Below are 17,184 nucleotides of genomic sequence, written 5' to 3'. Positions count from 1 at the left end.
TAATCTCCAAGACATACAAGCAGCTCATGCAGCTCAATATCAAAAAAACAAACAACCCAATCCAAAAATGGGCAGAAGACCTAAATAGACATTTCTCCAAAGATATACAGATTGCCAACAAACACATGAAAGGATGCTCAACATCACTAATCATTAGAGAAATGCAAATCAAAACTACAATGAGGTATCACTTCACACTGGTCAGAATGGCCATTAAAAAATCTACAAACAGGGCTTCCCTGGTGGCGCAGTGGTTGAGAGTCCACCTTCCAATGCAGGGGACATGGGTTTGTGCCCCAGTCTGAGAAGATCCCACATGCCACGGAGCAGCTGGGCCTGTGAGCCATGGCCTCTGAGCCTGCGCATCTGGAGCCTGTGCTCCGCAACGGGAGAGGCCACAACAGTGAGAGGCCTGCGTACTGCAAAAAAAAAAAAAAAAAAAATCTACAAACAATTAATGCTAGAGAGGGTGTGGAGAAAAGGGAACCCTCTTGCACAGTTAGTGGGAATGTAAATTGATAAAGCCACTATAGAGAACAGCATGGAGGTTCCTTAAAAAACTAAAAATAGAACTGCCATACAACCCAGCAATCCCACTACTGGGCATATACCCTGAGAAAACCATAATTCAAAAAGAGTCATGTACCACAACGTTCACTGCAGCTCTATTTACTATAGCCAGGACATGGAGGCAACGTAAGTGTCCATCGACAGATGAATGGATAAATAAGATGTGGCACATATATACAATGGAATATTACTCAGCCATAAAAAGAAACGAAATTGAGTTATTTGTAGTGAGGTTGATGGACCTAGAGACTGTCATACAGAGTGAAGTAAGTCAGAAAGAGAAAAACAAATACCGTATGCTAACACATATATATGGAATCTAAAAAAAATATGGTTCTGATGAGCCTAGGGGCAGGACAGGAATAAAGACGCAGACATAGAGAATGGAGGACATGGGGAGGGGGAAGTGTAAGCTGGGACGAAGTGAGAGAGTAGCACTGACATATATACACTACCACATGTAAAATAGATAGCTAGTGGGAAGCAGCTGCATAGCACAGGGAGATCAGCTCGGTGCTTTGTGTCCACCTAGAGAGGTGGGATAAGGAGGGTGGGAGGGAGATGCAAGAGGGAGGGGATATGGGGATATACGTATGCATATAGCTGATTCACTTTGTTATACAGCAGAAGTTAACACAACATCGTAAAGCAATTATATTCCAATAAAGATGTTAACAACGAAAAAAGTTTTCTGGTGTCAGCAATCCCAATCCTGGGCACATATCCAGAGAAAACTCAAATTCAGGAAGATACATGCACCCTGAGGTTCATAGCAGCACTATTCACAATAGCTAAGACATGGAAACAACCTAAATGTCCACTGACAGATGAATGGATAAAGTAGATGTGGTACATACATACAATGGAATATTACTCAGCCATAAAAAAGAATGAAATAATGCCATTTGCAGCAACATGGATGCACCTAGGGATTATCATACTAAGTGAAGTAAGTCCAACAGAGAAAGACAAATATCATATGATATCACTTATACGTGGACTCTAAAACATGATACAAATGAACTTATTTACGAACCTGACCTATAGACATAGACAACAAACTTCTGATTACCAAAGGGGGAAGGGAGGGGTATAAATTAGGAGTTTAGGATTGGCAGATACAAACTACTGTGTATAAAATAAACAACAAGGACCTACTGTATAGCACAGGGAACTATATTCAGTATCTTGCGCTAAACTATAATGGAAAAGAATATGAAAAGGAATATATATATACATATATATGTGCATAACTGAATCACTTTGCTATACATCAGAAACTAACACAACACTGTAAATCAACTTATACTCCAAGCAAAAAAAAAAAAATTTTCTGGTGCCATGGTGTTGTCCACACTGGTGATTTCAGTGGCAAAATGTTAGGCTTGCAAGCTCAGACCTCTAGGCTGTCCTTCCAGCCACTTCACGTGGCTTCTGTCTGCCCTGAGATGGCCTCAATCAGCAGCCACACAACTGTGCACATTTCCTTGAAGACACCACCCTCTCCCACACTTTGAGCCCTTCCCTATTGCCTTCAAGATCTAGCTTGAGTCACCACTTCTGGGAAGTCTTTCCTAGTTCCTCCAATCACAGCAGGCATTGCTAAGCAGCTCACAGTGCCTACAGCTCTTACTACACTAGACTGTGATTCTGGGTTTATACGTCTCTCCTCCAGTAAATCATAAGTTCCTCTGACAAAGCTTTGTTTGTTCTCTGTGTACCGCAGCATTTAATGTAGCACCCCACATGAAGTTGGAGCTCAGGAATTATTTGTTGAAAGGAAGAAAGAGGGAAAGAAGGAAAGGATGAAGGGAGAAAGGGAAGAAGAATGTTCTTTGCTGTCTCCAGAAGGAAGTCCAATGATGTTTTCTTTATTCTCTTGGTAGCTTCTTTTAACAGTTTCATCTGTTCATAGGCTTTATACATAATCAATTTCAATAAGTTCCAATTGTTCTTTAATACTGAAGCATTAGGATTATGACTTCCAAGTGTCTGGAGTGTGCCATGATGTCTGAATCAGGGCTGGAGCCTTCGGGAGGAAGCGTATGATTGTCTGTATCAGATTCTTCTTTGACTTGTCTTGTTTATTTGTACTTTCAGGCATAGGCTTCTTTAGTCCCACATAATATTAATTTAAAGACAAATGCAATTAAAGCAATTAGGCAGCGCCACTCACTCACACATCTGGTCAAGTCCCTGAGTCCCACCAATGTTCCCTCCTAAATTTTTTCATACTGTTTCATCTCCTCCAACCTTCAGCCACTGCCTTGGGCCAAGCTCTCAGCCCTCCTATCTGAACTACTGCCACAGCTGTTTTATAGTCAACCATTCCCCATGCTTCTCCACCCCTGACCCCTCCCCTGCCCAGCCACCAGAATGGATTTTCTCCAATTCAGTCTTAAATTGCTTAATTGTCTTCACTGCTCTCATCACTGACAAAATAAATTTCCAAACTTCAATTGGAAAAGGAAACCTCAGTGTGTCACATGAGACTTCCCATAATTGTTCTTAACTCTGCCCATTCTTACCGTCTTCAAACCCAAAGAAATTACCATCTGTATTAGTATACTAAAGCCTCTGTAACAAGGGACCACAGACTGGATGGCTAAACAACAGAAATGTATTGTCTTACAAATTCTGGAGGCTAGAAGTTCGAGATCAAGGTACTGATTCCTTCTGAGGGCCATGAGGGATGAATCTGTTCCAGGCCTCTCTCCTTGGCTTGTAGATGACTGTATTCTCCCTGTGTCTTTACACTGTCATCCCTCTCTATGTGTCTGTGTCCAATTGTCCTCTTCTTAGAAGGACACCGGTCAATATGGATTAGGGTCTACTCTAGCGACCTCAGTTTAACTTGGTCACCTCTGTAAAGATCCTGTTTCCAAATAAGGTCACATTCTGAGGTGCTGGGGATTTGGACCTCAACATATGAATTTGGGGGGACACAATTCAACCCATAACATCACCCCTCCAGTCCCTTTCAAGTTTTTGCATAACTGTTTCAAAATAAAATCATTTTTTTAAAAAGAAAAAAAAAAGTTTTTGCACATATTGGCCCATTTGCTTGGAATTTTTTACCACCAAGCCCTCAATTTCTACAGGTAGAGTTGATAAACTAAACATTGTATTTCTCCTTTTTCCTATTCACCATTTCCTTGCATTCTTCATAGTTCTTCTTTCAGTGAATGAATGATGCTTATTTGTTTCCATGTCTGTCTCCTCACTTGTCTGTTCCCTCCTCTCTTGAGGGCAGAGATGATCTAATCTGCCATTTTGGTCCCAGTGCCTAACACAGTTCCTGGCACACAGTAGGATAATTAAGTGTTTGAGGAAAACTGAATTATAAATGGTGAACCAGAGGAAGTGACACACAAGCTGAGTCCCAAAGGAAGTCTGAAAGTTATCCAAATGAGGAAGAGCTTTCCAGGCCTGTCCAGAGAAGTAAAGCAATACGGCATATTTCCGAAACTACTAGTATCTAAAGTAGTGGGTTAGACATTGCAGGAAATATGGCTAGAAATGGAGGCAGAGGCAGTTCATGAAGGGTCCTGTAAGTTAAGGTGTTCTGTCAGTATCTTATACTCATTCACTCCTTTACGCACACACGTGCATGTTATGTACTGATTTCCTAGCATTATATGTGAAATCATTGAAAAAGTTTAAGCAAGGAAGTGACACGGTCACCTTTGTTTATTACAATATTAATTTCAGCAGCAAAGCAAAGATACATTGAAAGGAGTCAAGTCTTGGAAACAGGGAGGCCACTGAAGAAGCTGTTGGCCTGGCCCAGGCCAGAGACTGTAAGGGAATAACCCAGAGCAGACATTACAGAGGTTGAGAGGAGGGGGTGAATCCCAGGGACACTCGGCAGTTAAAAGTGGGTAAATTGATGATGGCTTGAACATAAGAGGGAGGAAGGAGAGAAGGATAAATCCCTGGTCTGGCTGGGTGACTGGGTGGAGGATAGAGCCATTCATGGAAACTTCAAAGATAGGGAAGAAGCACTTGCAATGAAGTTAAGGGTATGATGGGGCAGCAGATGAGATATGAAGGAGGAGAAAAAGTTTAGTTGAATTACAGATGCTCAAGGATATCCAATTGGAGAAGTGGGTACATGGGCATCCCTACCAGTCTGGAACTTGAGAGAGGTCTTAGCTGGAGATGGGGACACTGGAGTCACTTATATAGAGAGTATAACTGAAGTCATGGCAGTAGATTTCATAATCCAGGGAAAATGTACACTCCTTTCTCTGTAGGGACTAAGGATGGACCCCCGGGCCTGGTAGCAGCAATTCAGCAGCTATGGCTGTGCCTTATTTCTTTGTAACCATATACTTGGAGGACTACCCACTTTCTAGCTTTGTACTGAATACTGCCATCAGGGAAAACTTTAGTTTATAAAGACAAATGTAATCAAAGGCAAAAAACCCCCAAAAACCTAGCTTTTGGTGATCCCATTCTATTCTCTTCATTTATTCTGCTAATTTTGTCCTGTTTATTAATTGCTATTCCAAAATATTAAAACTTTAGTCATTATTCAGAAACCAAAAATTCCCTGGGAACTCATGCTTAATTATAATTGCAATAATTAAGTTAAATAAAATCCAATAGGTGAAGGTTAAAATCTGTCCCCCATCTCTGCCTCCTTGAAAGGAACAATGGAAGTCAATCTTTACCTAGCAGAAATCCCATGCAACCATCACATGAAATGGGAGCGCTGAGATCCTCCACTTTTAGAGATAAAAACCTGGGGATCATTAATGGACATGCCACAATTAATCTTCATTAAGAGTCAGCCAGTTGCAAATTCTATTCCATCAAGCCACCACCTGTTCCCTCCTCTCTCACACTTTGGTCCCTCCTCCACTGCTATGGTATAGCCGTCCAGTTCAGAACATGCAAGAATATTGTTGACCAACCTACTTGTCCTCAACAACATCATAGTACGTGAAGGCCTTTACTCTATTTCTTGACTGTTTTATGTGTCTATTCTATTCTTAAATATCCTCTCCAAATTTTCAGGGTTTTTTCACCTATAAAATGGAAACTGTACTGATTTTCTATCTAATACTCTTGCATTGCAAACTAACTTTGGCTTTGACTGTTATTCCCCTAATAAGACTATTGTTATGGTTTCCCTGCCAGGTTAAGCCTTTCTACTTCCAGTGCCTATGGTATCACAATACCTTTGACCCCAAAACCCCACTTCACATTATATTGAGAAATTAATCCAAAAGGAAGAACAATCCTTGTAGCAGAGACATTGACTGAAATATCTATCATAGAAAGATAATATCTCACAACAGGAGATGAATTAAATAAATACCCATTTAACAGAATTTTATGCAGCTCTTACAATGGCATATTTATGAAGAAAGAACTAGGGGGAAAAATTAAAGGAGATACCAGTGATATTTCTGTAATAATCATAGCTGTATAAAAATGATATAGTTATATGGATAAAAACTTTAAGAGGACTCACATAAATAATTTCTAAAGGGAAATTCTGTACTTATTTGTTGAGTTCCATCTATTTCTTCTTCTTCTTTTATATATATATTTAAATTCCTCGAAAAAGCCCTATGTGGAAGATGTTGTCATCACTGCCATCTCCGTTTAACAGAAGAGGAAACTGGGCTCAAGAATTACCCAAGACCAGTCTTAATATGTTGCAATAAAAAGATTATGAATGGATTGTCTTGTTTGTACTGTGTTTTTCATGAATGATATTGAATCATTTAATGCAATTTTTGTTTCAATATTTGCTAGAAAGAAGAATAATGAGCTTCGTCTTGCAATAAATAACAGAACCAGTTCATTTTCAATTCTGTGGTTAGAAATGTAACCTTTAGAAATGGGCAGATTCCTTCCTTCTTCCTTTGCGGAAGGCCATTGCAGAAAAATGCCTTCCAACTCATTTTGGAAGTGAGCGTCTCCACTCTCTGCCCCAGGATCAGACGGACTGGTCCAGTCACCTTCCCGCTCATTACTCTTCCCATAGTCACTCATGACAGTGGCTGAGAATCTCTGTGGATAGTTAACTGGATACAAGAAACTGGGTGGAGCCATGTCTGACTGAAAAGGTACCACTATGAGTTATAAAGTGCAAGAAGGAAGGAGCTCCGCAGCCCTCTCTGTCTTGGTTGGCCCCAGCCCCTTTAAGACTGCTAATGCAAGCTGGCTCAGTGCATCACCAAGAGAAAAACTTGGAAGACTCACTTAGATGATTGACCTATTTCTGGGCTCTCTGTTGTTGCAAATTACAAGAATATACTGTGTGCATTTTCAGGTAATTTGATACTATTACCTTAAAATTCACTGGTCCGCCTCCCCCTTCCCTCCCCTGTTCAAACGGAATATCTGACCATTTCCCTTGGCAGCCTGCTTCTCTTTTCCAGGTAACTGATGATGATTTTATACTCTGTATGATAATCAATATATAGAAACTGTCTTTATTTTGGATAAAACCACCAATCATAGCTACTTTCAGCACAGCTCAATGAGATTAGATGTGATTATACTGCAATGGGGTGTGAGCCTGCTGGCAACCAGGCTGCCGTGAAGCTATTTAATTGTTACACGTGAAAGGCAAATGGGGACCTATAACATAGTGCCCACTCGGTGGGCACTATGTCCACACTTTATAGAGCAGAACCTTTAGGCTGGACCACCTGGCCATGCATGCTTCAGACAACAAACACTTAGGACCACCATGAACCTGGCTCAGAGACAGTAAAGACAGAATGGTTCAAAGAGAAGCAATGGCCTTCATGAAACCTGTCTACTCTAGTATCCACTGTGTCATTTACCCAGAAATCAGAGGCAGCAATATTTCTGAGAATATATGGATTTCAGACAGGTCAGTAAGAAAGTCAGGAGGCAGGAAGGAAGAACACAGCAGGCTATAGCTCAGACAGATATCCTTGGCTTGGAAGGCCTTTCCCACAGTCCCCTCACATTGTGATAGTCCTAGATTGGCTGTCTCCTCCTTGTAAGACTCTTTTTTTTTTTTTCTTCAACAACTGATACATTTTTTTTGAATTTTATTTCTTTTTTTATACAGCAGGTTCTTATTACTTATCTATTTTATACATATTAGTGTATATATGTCAATCCCAATCTCCCAATTAATCCCACCACTCCCACCACCACCACCACCACCCCCAGCTTTCCCCCCTTGGTGCCCATATGTTTGTTCTCTACATCTGTGTCTCTATTTCTGCCTTGCAAACCGATTCATCTGTACCGTTTTTCTAGATTCCACATACATGATACGATATTTGCTTTTCTCTTTCTGACTTACTTCGCTCTGTATGACCGCTTCTAGGTCCATCCACGTCTCTACAAAGGACCCAATTTTGTTCCATTTTTGGCTGAGTAATATTCCATTGTATATATGTACCACATCTTCTTTATCCATTCCTCTGTCAATGGGCATTTAGGTTGCTTCCATGACCTGGCTATTGTAAATAGTGCTGCAAAGAACATTGGGGTGCATGTGTCTTTTGGAATTATAGTTTTCTCTGGGTATATGCCCAGTAGTGAGATTGCTGGGTCATATGGTAATTCTATTTTTGGTTTTCTAAGGAACCTCCATACTGTTCTCCATAGTGGCTGTATCAATTTACTTTCCCACCAACAGTGCAAGAGGGTTCCCTTTTCTCCACACCCTCTCCAGCATTTGTTGCTTGTAGATTTTCTGATGACGCCCATTCTGACCAGTGTGAGGAGATACCTCATTGTAGTTTTGATTTGCATTTCTCTAATAATTAGTGATGTTGACAATCTTTTCATGTGCCTCCTGGCCATCTGGATGTCTTCTGTGGAGAAATGTCTATTTAGGTCTTCTGCCCATTTTTGGATTGGGTTGTTTGTTTTTTTAATATTGAGCTGCATGTGCTGTTTATATATTTTCAAGATTAATCCTTTGTCCATTGATTCATTTGCAAATATTTTCTCCCATTCTGAGGGTTATCTTTTTGTCTTGTGTATAGTTTCCTTTGCTTTGCACAAGCTTTTACATTTCATTAGGTCCCATTTGTTTATTTTTGTTTTTATTTTCATTATTCTAGGAGGTGGGTCAAAAAAGATCTTGCTGCGATTTATGTCAACGAGTGTTCTGCCTATGTTTTCCTCTACGAGTTTTATAGTGTCTGGCCTTACATTTAGGTCTTTAATCCATTTTGAGTTTATTTTTATGTACAGTGTTTGGGAGTGTTCTAATTTCATTCTTTTACATGTAGCTGTCCAGTTTTCCTAGCACCACTTATTGAAGAGACTATCTTTTCTCCATCATATGTTCTTGTCTCCTTTGTTGTAGATTAATTGACCATAGGTGTTTGTGTTTATTTCTGAGCTTTCTATCCTGTTCCATTGATCTATATTTCTGTATTTGTGCCAGTATCATATTGTCTTGATTACTGTAGCTTTGTAGTATAGTCTGAAGTCAGGAAGTCTGATTCCTCCAGCTCCGTTTTGTTCCCCTCAGGATTGCTTTGGGTATTCGGGGTATTTTGTGTCTCCTTACAAATTTTAAGATTTTTTGTTCTAGTTCTGTAAAAAATGCCATTGGTAATTTGATAGGGATTGCACTGAATCTGTAGCTTGCTTTGGGTAATATGGTAATTTTCACAATATTGATTCTTCCAATCCAAGAACATGGTATATTTTTCCATCTGTTTGTGTCATCTTTGATTTCTTTCATCAGTGTCTTATAGTTTTCTGAGTACAGGTGTTTTACCTCGTTAGGTAGGTTTATTCCTAGGTGTTTTATTCTTTTTTGTTGCAATGGTAAATGGGAGTGTTTCCTTAATTTCTCTTTCAGACATTTTGTTGTTAGTGTATAGGAATGCAAGTGATTTCTGTGCATTAATTTTGTATCCTGCTACTTTACAAGATACACTGATTATCTCTAGCAGTTTTCTGGTATATCTGTAGGATTCTCTATGTATAGTATCATGTCATCTGCAAACAGTGACAGTATTACTCTTCTTTTACAATTTGTATTCCTTTATTTCTTTTTCTTCTCTGATTGCCATGGCTAGGACTTCCAGAACTACGTTAAATAATAGTGGCGAGAGTGGACATCCTTGTCTTGTTCCCTATCTTAGAGGAAATGCTTTCTAGTTTCCACCATTGAGAGTGATGTTTCCTGTGGGTTTGTCGTATATGGCCTTTATTCTGTTGAAGTAGGTCCCCTCTATTCCCACTTTCTGGAGAGTTTTTATCATAAATGCGTGTTGAACTTTGTCAAAAGCTTTTTCTGCATCTATTGAGATGATCACATGGTTTTTATTCTTCAATTTGTTAATATGGTGTATCACATTGACTGATTTACGTATGCTGAAGAATCCTTGCATCTCTGGGATAAATCCCACTTGATTATGTTGTATGATCCTTTTAATGTATTGGTGGATTCTGTTTGCTAGCATTTTGTTGAGGATTTTTCCATCTATATTCATCAGTGATATTGGTCTGTAATTTTGTTTTTGTAGTATCTCTGTCTGGTTTGGGTATAAGGGTGATGGTGGCCTCAGAGAATGAGTTTGGGAGTGCTCATTCCTCTGCAATTATTTTCGAAGAGTTTGAGAAGGATGGGTGTTAGCTGTTTTCTAAATGTTTGATATAATTCACCTGTGAAGCCATCTGGCCCTCGACTTTTTTTTTTTTTTTTCGGTACGCAGCCCTCTCACTGTTGTGGCCTGTCCTGTTGCGGAGCACAGGCTCAGTGGCCATGGCTCAAGGGCCCAGCAGCTCCGCGGCATGTGGGATCATCCCGGACTGGGGCACGAACCCGTGTCCCCTGCATCGGCAGGCGGACTCTCAACCACTGCGCCACCAGGGATGCCTGTTCCTGGACTTTTTTGTTGGAAGATTTTTAATCACACTTTCAATTTCATTACTTGTGATTGGTCTGTTCATGTTTTCTATTTCTTCCTGGTTCAGTCTCAGAAGGTTATACCTTTCTAAGAACTTGTCCATTTCTTCCAGGTTCTCCATTTTATTGGCATAGAGTTGTTTGTAGTAGTCTCTTATGATGCCTTGTATTTCTGCAGTGTCGCTGTAACTTCTCCTTTTTCATTTCTAACTTTATTGATTTGAGTCCTCTCCCTCTTTTTCTTGATGAGTCTGGCTAAAGGTTTATCAATTTTGTTTATCTTCTCAAAGAACCAGCTTTTAGTTTGATTGATCTTTGTTTCTAATTCATTTATTTCTGCTCTGATCTTTATCATTTCTTTCCTTCTACTGACTCTCGGTTTTGTTTGTTCTTCTTTCTCTAGTTCCTTTAGGTGTAAGGTTAGGTTGTTTGAGATTTTTCTTGTTTCTTGAGGTAGGATTGTATTGCTATAAACTTCCCTCTTAGAACTGCTTTTGCTGCGTCCCATAGGTTTTGGATTGTCATGTATTCGTTGTCATCTGTCTCTAGGTATTTTTGATTTCCTCTGTGATTTCTTCAGCGATCTCTTAGTTATTTAGTAACATATTGTTTAGCCTCCATGTGCTTGTGTTTTTTAAGTTTTTCTCCCTGTAAGTGATTTCTAATCTCACAGTGTTGTGGTAGGAAAAGATGCTTGATATGATTTCAATTTTCTTAAATTTACTGAGGCTTGATTTGTGACCCAAGATGTGATCTATCCTGGAGAAAGTTCCATGTGTAGTTGAGAAGAAAGTGTAATCTGCTGTTTTCGGATGGAATGTCCTATAAATATAAGTAAATCTATCTGCTCTACTTTGTCATTTAAAGTTTATGTTTTGTTAATAATTTTCTGTCTGGTTGATCTGTCCATTTGTAGAAGTGAGGTGTTAAAGCTCCCCACTATTATTGTGTTACTGTCGATATTCTATTTTATAGCTGTTAGCATTTGCCTTATGTATTGAGGTGCTCCTATGTTGGGTTCATATATATTTATAATTATTATATCTTCTTGGATTGATTCCTTGATCATTATGTAGTGTCCTTCCTTGTCTCTTGCAACATTCTTTATTTTAAAGTCTATTTTACCTGATATGAGTATTGCTACTCCAGCTTTCTTCTGATTTCCATTTGCATGGAATATCTTTTTCCATCCCCTCACTTTCAGTCTGTATGTGTCCCTAGGTCTGAAGTGGGTCTCTTGTAGACAGCATATAGATGGGTCTTGTTTTTATATCCATTCAGCGAGCCTGTGGCCTTTGGTTGGAGCATTTAATCCATTCACATTTAACGTAATTATCAATATGTATGTTCCTATTACTATTTTCTTAATTGTTTTGGGTTTGTTTTTTCAGGTCCTTTTCTTCTCTTCTGTTTCCCACTTAGAGAAGTTCCTTAGCATTTGTTGTAGAGCTGGTTTTGTGGTGCTGAATTCTCTTTGCTTTTATTTGTCTGTAAAGCTTTTGATTTCTCAGTTGAATCTGAATGAGATCCTTGCCAGGTAGAGTAATCTTGGTTGTAGGTTCTTCCCTTTCATCACTTTAAATATATCATGCCATTCCCTTCTGGCATGTAGATTTTCTGCTGAGAAATCAGCTTTTAACCTTATGGGAGTTCCCTTGTACGTTATTTGTCATTTTTCCCTTGTTGCTTTTAATAATTTTTCTTTGTCTTTAATTTTTGTCAATTTAATTACTATGTGTCTTGGTGTGTTTCTCTTTGGATTTATCCTGCCTGGGACTCTCTGAGCTTCCTGGACTTGGTTGGCTATCTCCTTTCCCATGTTAGGGAAGTTTTTGACCATAATCTCTTCAAATTTTTTCTCAGGTCCTTTCTCTCTCTCTTCTCCTTCTGGGACCCCTGTAATGCAAATGTTGGTGTGTTTAATGTTGTCCCAGAGGTCTCTTAGGCTGTCTTCATTTCTTTTCATTCTTTTTAGTTTATTCTGTTCCATGGCAATGAATTCCACTATTCTGTCTTCCAGGTCACTTATCAGTTCTTCTGCCTCAGTTATTCTGCTATTGATTCCTTCTAGTGTATTTTTCATTTCAGTTATTTTATTGTTCATCTCTGTTTGTTTGTTCTTTAATTCTTCTAGGTCTTTGTTAAACATTTCTTGCATCTTCTCAATCTTTGCCTCCATTCTTTTCCCGAGGTCCTGCATCATCTTCACTATCATTATTCTGAATTCTTTTTCTGGAAGGCTGCCTATCTCCACTTCATTTAGTTGTTTTTCTGGGGTTCTATCTTGTTCCTTCGTCTGGTACATAGTCCTCTGCCTTTTCGTTTTGTCTGTCTTTTTGTGAATGTGGTTTTCGTTCCACAGGCTGCAGGATTGTAGTTCTTCTTGCTTCTGCTATCTGCCCTCTGGTGGATGAGGCTACCTAAGAGGCTTGTGCAAGCTTCCTGGTGGGAGGGACTGGTGGTGGGTAGAGCTAGGTGTTGCTCTGGTTGGCAGAACTCACTAAAACTTCAATCCGCTTCTCTGCTGATGGGTGAGGCTGAGTTCCCTCCTTGTTGGTTGTTTGGCCTGAGGCAACCCAGCACTGGTGCCTACAGGCTCTTTGGTGGGGCTAATGGGGGACTCCAGGAGGGCTCACACCAAGGAGTACTCCCCAGAACTTCTGGTGCCAGTGTCCTGGTCCCCGCAGTGAGCCGCATCCACCCCCTGCCTCTGCAGGAGACCCTCCAACACTAGCAGGTAGGTCTGGTTCAGTCTCCCCTGGGGTCACTGCTCCTTCCCCCTGGGCCCTGTTGTGCACACTACTTTGTGTGTGCCCTCCAAGTGTGGAGTCTCTGTTTCCCCCAGTCCTGTTGAAGTCCTGCAATCAAATCCCACTTGCCTTCAAAGTCTGATTCTCTGGGAATTCCTCCTCCTGTTGCTGGACCCCCAGATTGGGAAGCCTGACGTGGGGCTCAGAACCTTCACTCCAGTGGGTGGACTTCTGCAGTATAATGGTTCTCCAGTTTGTGAGTCACCCACCCAGTGGTTATGGGATTTGATTTTATTGTGATTGCACTCCTGTTACCAGCTCACTGAGGTTTCTCCTTTGTGTCTGGATGTGGGGTATCTTTTTTGGTGAGTTCCAGTGTCTTCCTGTCGATGACTGTTCAGCAGCTAGTTGTGATTTCAGTGCTCTCGCAAAAGGGAGTCAGAAGAAGACTCTTCTTCATCTGATCTGGAAGACGTCGTTATATTCCAGTGATTAGGAGCATGGATTTTGGAGCTAACTTCTACTTTTTAGCTAAACAACTTTATGCCAATTACCAAAACTTTCTGTGCCCAATTTGCAAAATAAGGTCAATAACAGAATACTTAGAACTCTACTTGGCCCTTTGTTTGCATGGAAAAAGCATTGGAACCAGAGACCTGAGTAAATACCTCTGCTCTTTACACTTACTGCTTATGTAGCCTATGCCTACATTTCTTCACCTGCAGCAGCTACATGACTTAGCATGTGTGATGCCATTAGCCCACAAAAGATGCCGTACCTGATTATTCTTGCTTCCTCTCCATCAGTTTCTGAGTAGATCGTCTGGGCCTTAGCCATCTGGGAACACACATTTCCTCCCACCATCAAGGGCTTAGTAGCATAAAAAAGTTATAATCATGATAATGACACAGCTATATTCTACTCATTGATTCATTCACTCATTCATTAATTCAAGAGGTAGTTCTTGAGAATTCACTAAATTAGTCGTGGTTCTGTGTGCTAGAGTACAGCCTTGAGTGAAGCAGATGAGGTCTCTGAAAGAGTGGAGCCTACATTCCAAGGAAGGGGGAGAGATACTTAACATGTAAACAGACAAATGGAACAAGATGATTTAGGTGCTGTGTGAAGAGAAATCAGGGTAATGTGGCTGAGAGTGACAAGTGCATGGGCTTTGGGAAAAGGCTGCTGATTTGATGACACAGTGCCACCCTAAAGAGGTGACCTCAAAACTAAGATGGGAAGACCAAGAAGGAGCTCTCCAGGTGGAGCTCTGAGAAAAGCTGAAGCATGTTCATGAGGTAGGAACAGGCTGGTAGGTTTAAGGAACACAAAAGCCAATCTGGAGAGTCTGTGCTAAGCAAGGGCAAGGAGTTTCCTGGAGCAAAATCTCCAGTATCCCAGCCCCCACTTAAGTCATTACCTCCTATTTTGGGGTTCCTGCAGTGACTCAAAACAGTCATGACTCACTTCTGTCTCTTTTATGGTGAGTCTCTCCAGAGTCACGCTGAATGTGGAGCCAACCTTATTGTTCCTGCAGCTCCTGCTACATTGTACAATATCACCTGTGCTGGCAGAGTTCTAGCTACTTCCCTTTCTCATTCACAGTAACCAAGATAAAAAGCAAGAACAGGCATGCATGTCTGGGTGGCAGAATATCCCCCTCTCTGTGTTGCACTCAACTGTCAGTCTAGAGAGTTGTCTTGGTTGTCAGTTTCCTTGCCAGCCCATCTATCTGATGACATCTTCAGTACAACAGGCTGTCTCAGGAGCGGCACCTAGAACTCTCTCACCAAGCCTGGACCCCAGGCTGTTTTAAAAGGGTGCAATCAGAAAGCAGCCAAGATGGTGGAGAAGAAAGACCCTGAGCTCACCTCCCCTCACAAGCACACCAAAACCACAACTATCTCAGAACAACCATCGATGAAGAAGACCAGGAACTACCAGAAAGGATCTCCTACAACTAAAGACATAAAGAAGGAACCACAAGGAGATGGATAGGAGGGGAAGTTTCATGATATAATCAAATCCCATACCCCCCGGGTGAGCAACCCACAAACTGGAGAATAATTAGATTGCAGAGGTTCATCCACAGGAGAGTTCTGAGCCCCAAGTCAAGCCTCCAGCCCAGCGGTGTGGGCCTGGGAAGATGAGCCTCCAGAGCATTTGGCTTTGAAGGCCAGCAGTGCTTAATTTCAGGAGCCCCAAAGGACTGGGGGAAATAAAGACTTCACTCTTAAAGGGCACACATAAAATCTCACATGCACTGGGACCTAGGGAAAAGCAATAATATGATAGCAGCCTGGGCCAGACCTACCTACTGGTCTTGAAGGGTCTCCTGGAGAGGCAGTGGATGGCTGCCGCTCACCCTGGGGACATGGACATTGGTGGAAGCCATATCTTAAATGCTCCTCTACCATGGAAGCCAATGCTGGAGGTACCACTGGCTCACCAGTGCCAAGACGTGACCCCACCCAACAACCTGTACGCACCAGTAGTGGGATGCCTCAGGCCAAACAACAAACTGGGTAGGGACATGGCCCCATCTATCAGCAAACAGGTTGCCTAGAATCTTCCTGAGCCCACAGCCACCTCTAGACATGCCCCTGGACAGGGCCCTGCCCACCAGAAGGCCAAGACCCAGCTCCACCCACCAGTGGGCAGGCAATGGCCATGCCCTCCAGGAAGCCTGCACTAGCCTCTAGACCAGCATCACCCACCAGGGGGCAGACACCAAACACAAAAAAACCACAACCCCACAGCATGTGGACCCAGCCCATTTACAGAAAGCCAGACCCTACCCTGTGACTAGCTGGTCCCTGACCCTGCCCACTATCAGGCCAGCGCAAGTTTCAGGACACCCCAGATCTCATACCTAATTGTGTCAGGAACCCCCCCATCCCACCCAGCGATCTGACACCAGCTCGGGATCCCTGGGCCCTGCAGACGGCCTCCAGGACCTGGCTCTGCCTGCCATTAATCTGGCACTAACTGCAGGATGTGGCTTCATCCACCAGTGGGTGGGCAACAGCCCTGGAGTCTTCTGGACCTGGACTCCTACATCAGTGAGCCAGCACTAACCTTGGGGCTCCCTAAGGTTCTGAAGCTGGATGCCTCATGACCAGGCCCGGCTAATCAGTAGCTAGCAGCATCTGCACAAGCCAGGACCTGGTAACCAACTGGACTAGGGGCCAACCAAGCCTACCAGACTGCCCACATAGTCAGCCCACCATAAAAGAAGGACCCATGCAGCCCTCTTAGGGGGCACACCTAGAGCATAAAATTTGGGTGACAAGAGGGGAGTGTGCTGCTGGAACATATTGGACGTCTCCTACAGAAGGCCACTTCTCCAAGATCAAGAAACGTTAACTAACCTGTCACACATATAAAAATACAAATAGCAACTTAGACAAAATGAAGCGGCAGAAGAACAGGTTCCAGACGAGGGAAGATAAAACCCCAGGGCAAGGACTAAGTGAACTCGAGATAGGCAATCTACCCAAGGAAGAGCTCAGAGTAATGATCGTAATGATGATCAATGAACTCAAGAGAAGAATGAATGTATGGAGTGAGAAGTTAGAAGTTTTTAACAAGTTATAAAATATAAAGAAAACCAAACAGAGATGAAGAATACAATAACTGAAATAAAAAATAAACTAGAAGGAATCAAAAACAGGCAAAATGATACAGAAGAATAGATCAGTGAGCTAGAAGACAAGAGTAGTGGAAACCACTGCCGCTGAACGGAAAAAAAAAAAAGAAAGAAGAATGAAAAGAAATGAAGGCAGTTTAAGAGACCTTGGGGACAAAATCAAGCACACTAATATTTGCATTATAGGGGTCCCAGAAGGAGAAGAGAGAGAGAAAGGGCCTGAGGACATACTGAAGACATAATAGCTGAAAACTTCCCTAACCTGGGAAAGGAAACAGTTACCCAAGTCCAGGAAAGAGAGTCCCACACAGGATTAGCTCAAAGAGGAACACACCAAG

The 17,184-nt window shown here is 41.7% G+C and overlaps 1 long non-coding RNA gene across 17 annotated transcripts in view; it reads right to left on the bottom strand.

Annotated features, from left to right (window-relative positions):
* Window positions 1-17,184, bottom strand: part of LOC132427182 (uncharacterized) — a 204,976-nt gene that overhangs the window by 57,636 nt on the left and 130,156 nt on the right. The gene's annotated exons all lie outside the window — the stretch shown is intronic.

Source organism: Delphinus delphis, chromosome 6, assembly GCF_949987515.2.
Source record: "Delphinus delphis chromosome 6, mDelDel1.2, whole genome shotgun sequence".
Classification (NCBI taxonomy): domain Eukaryota; kingdom Metazoa; phylum Chordata; class Mammalia; order Artiodactyla; family Delphinidae; genus Delphinus; species Delphinus delphis.
Note: the sequence above shows the minus strand (reverse complement) of the source record. Positions and strands in the feature narration are given on the sequence as shown.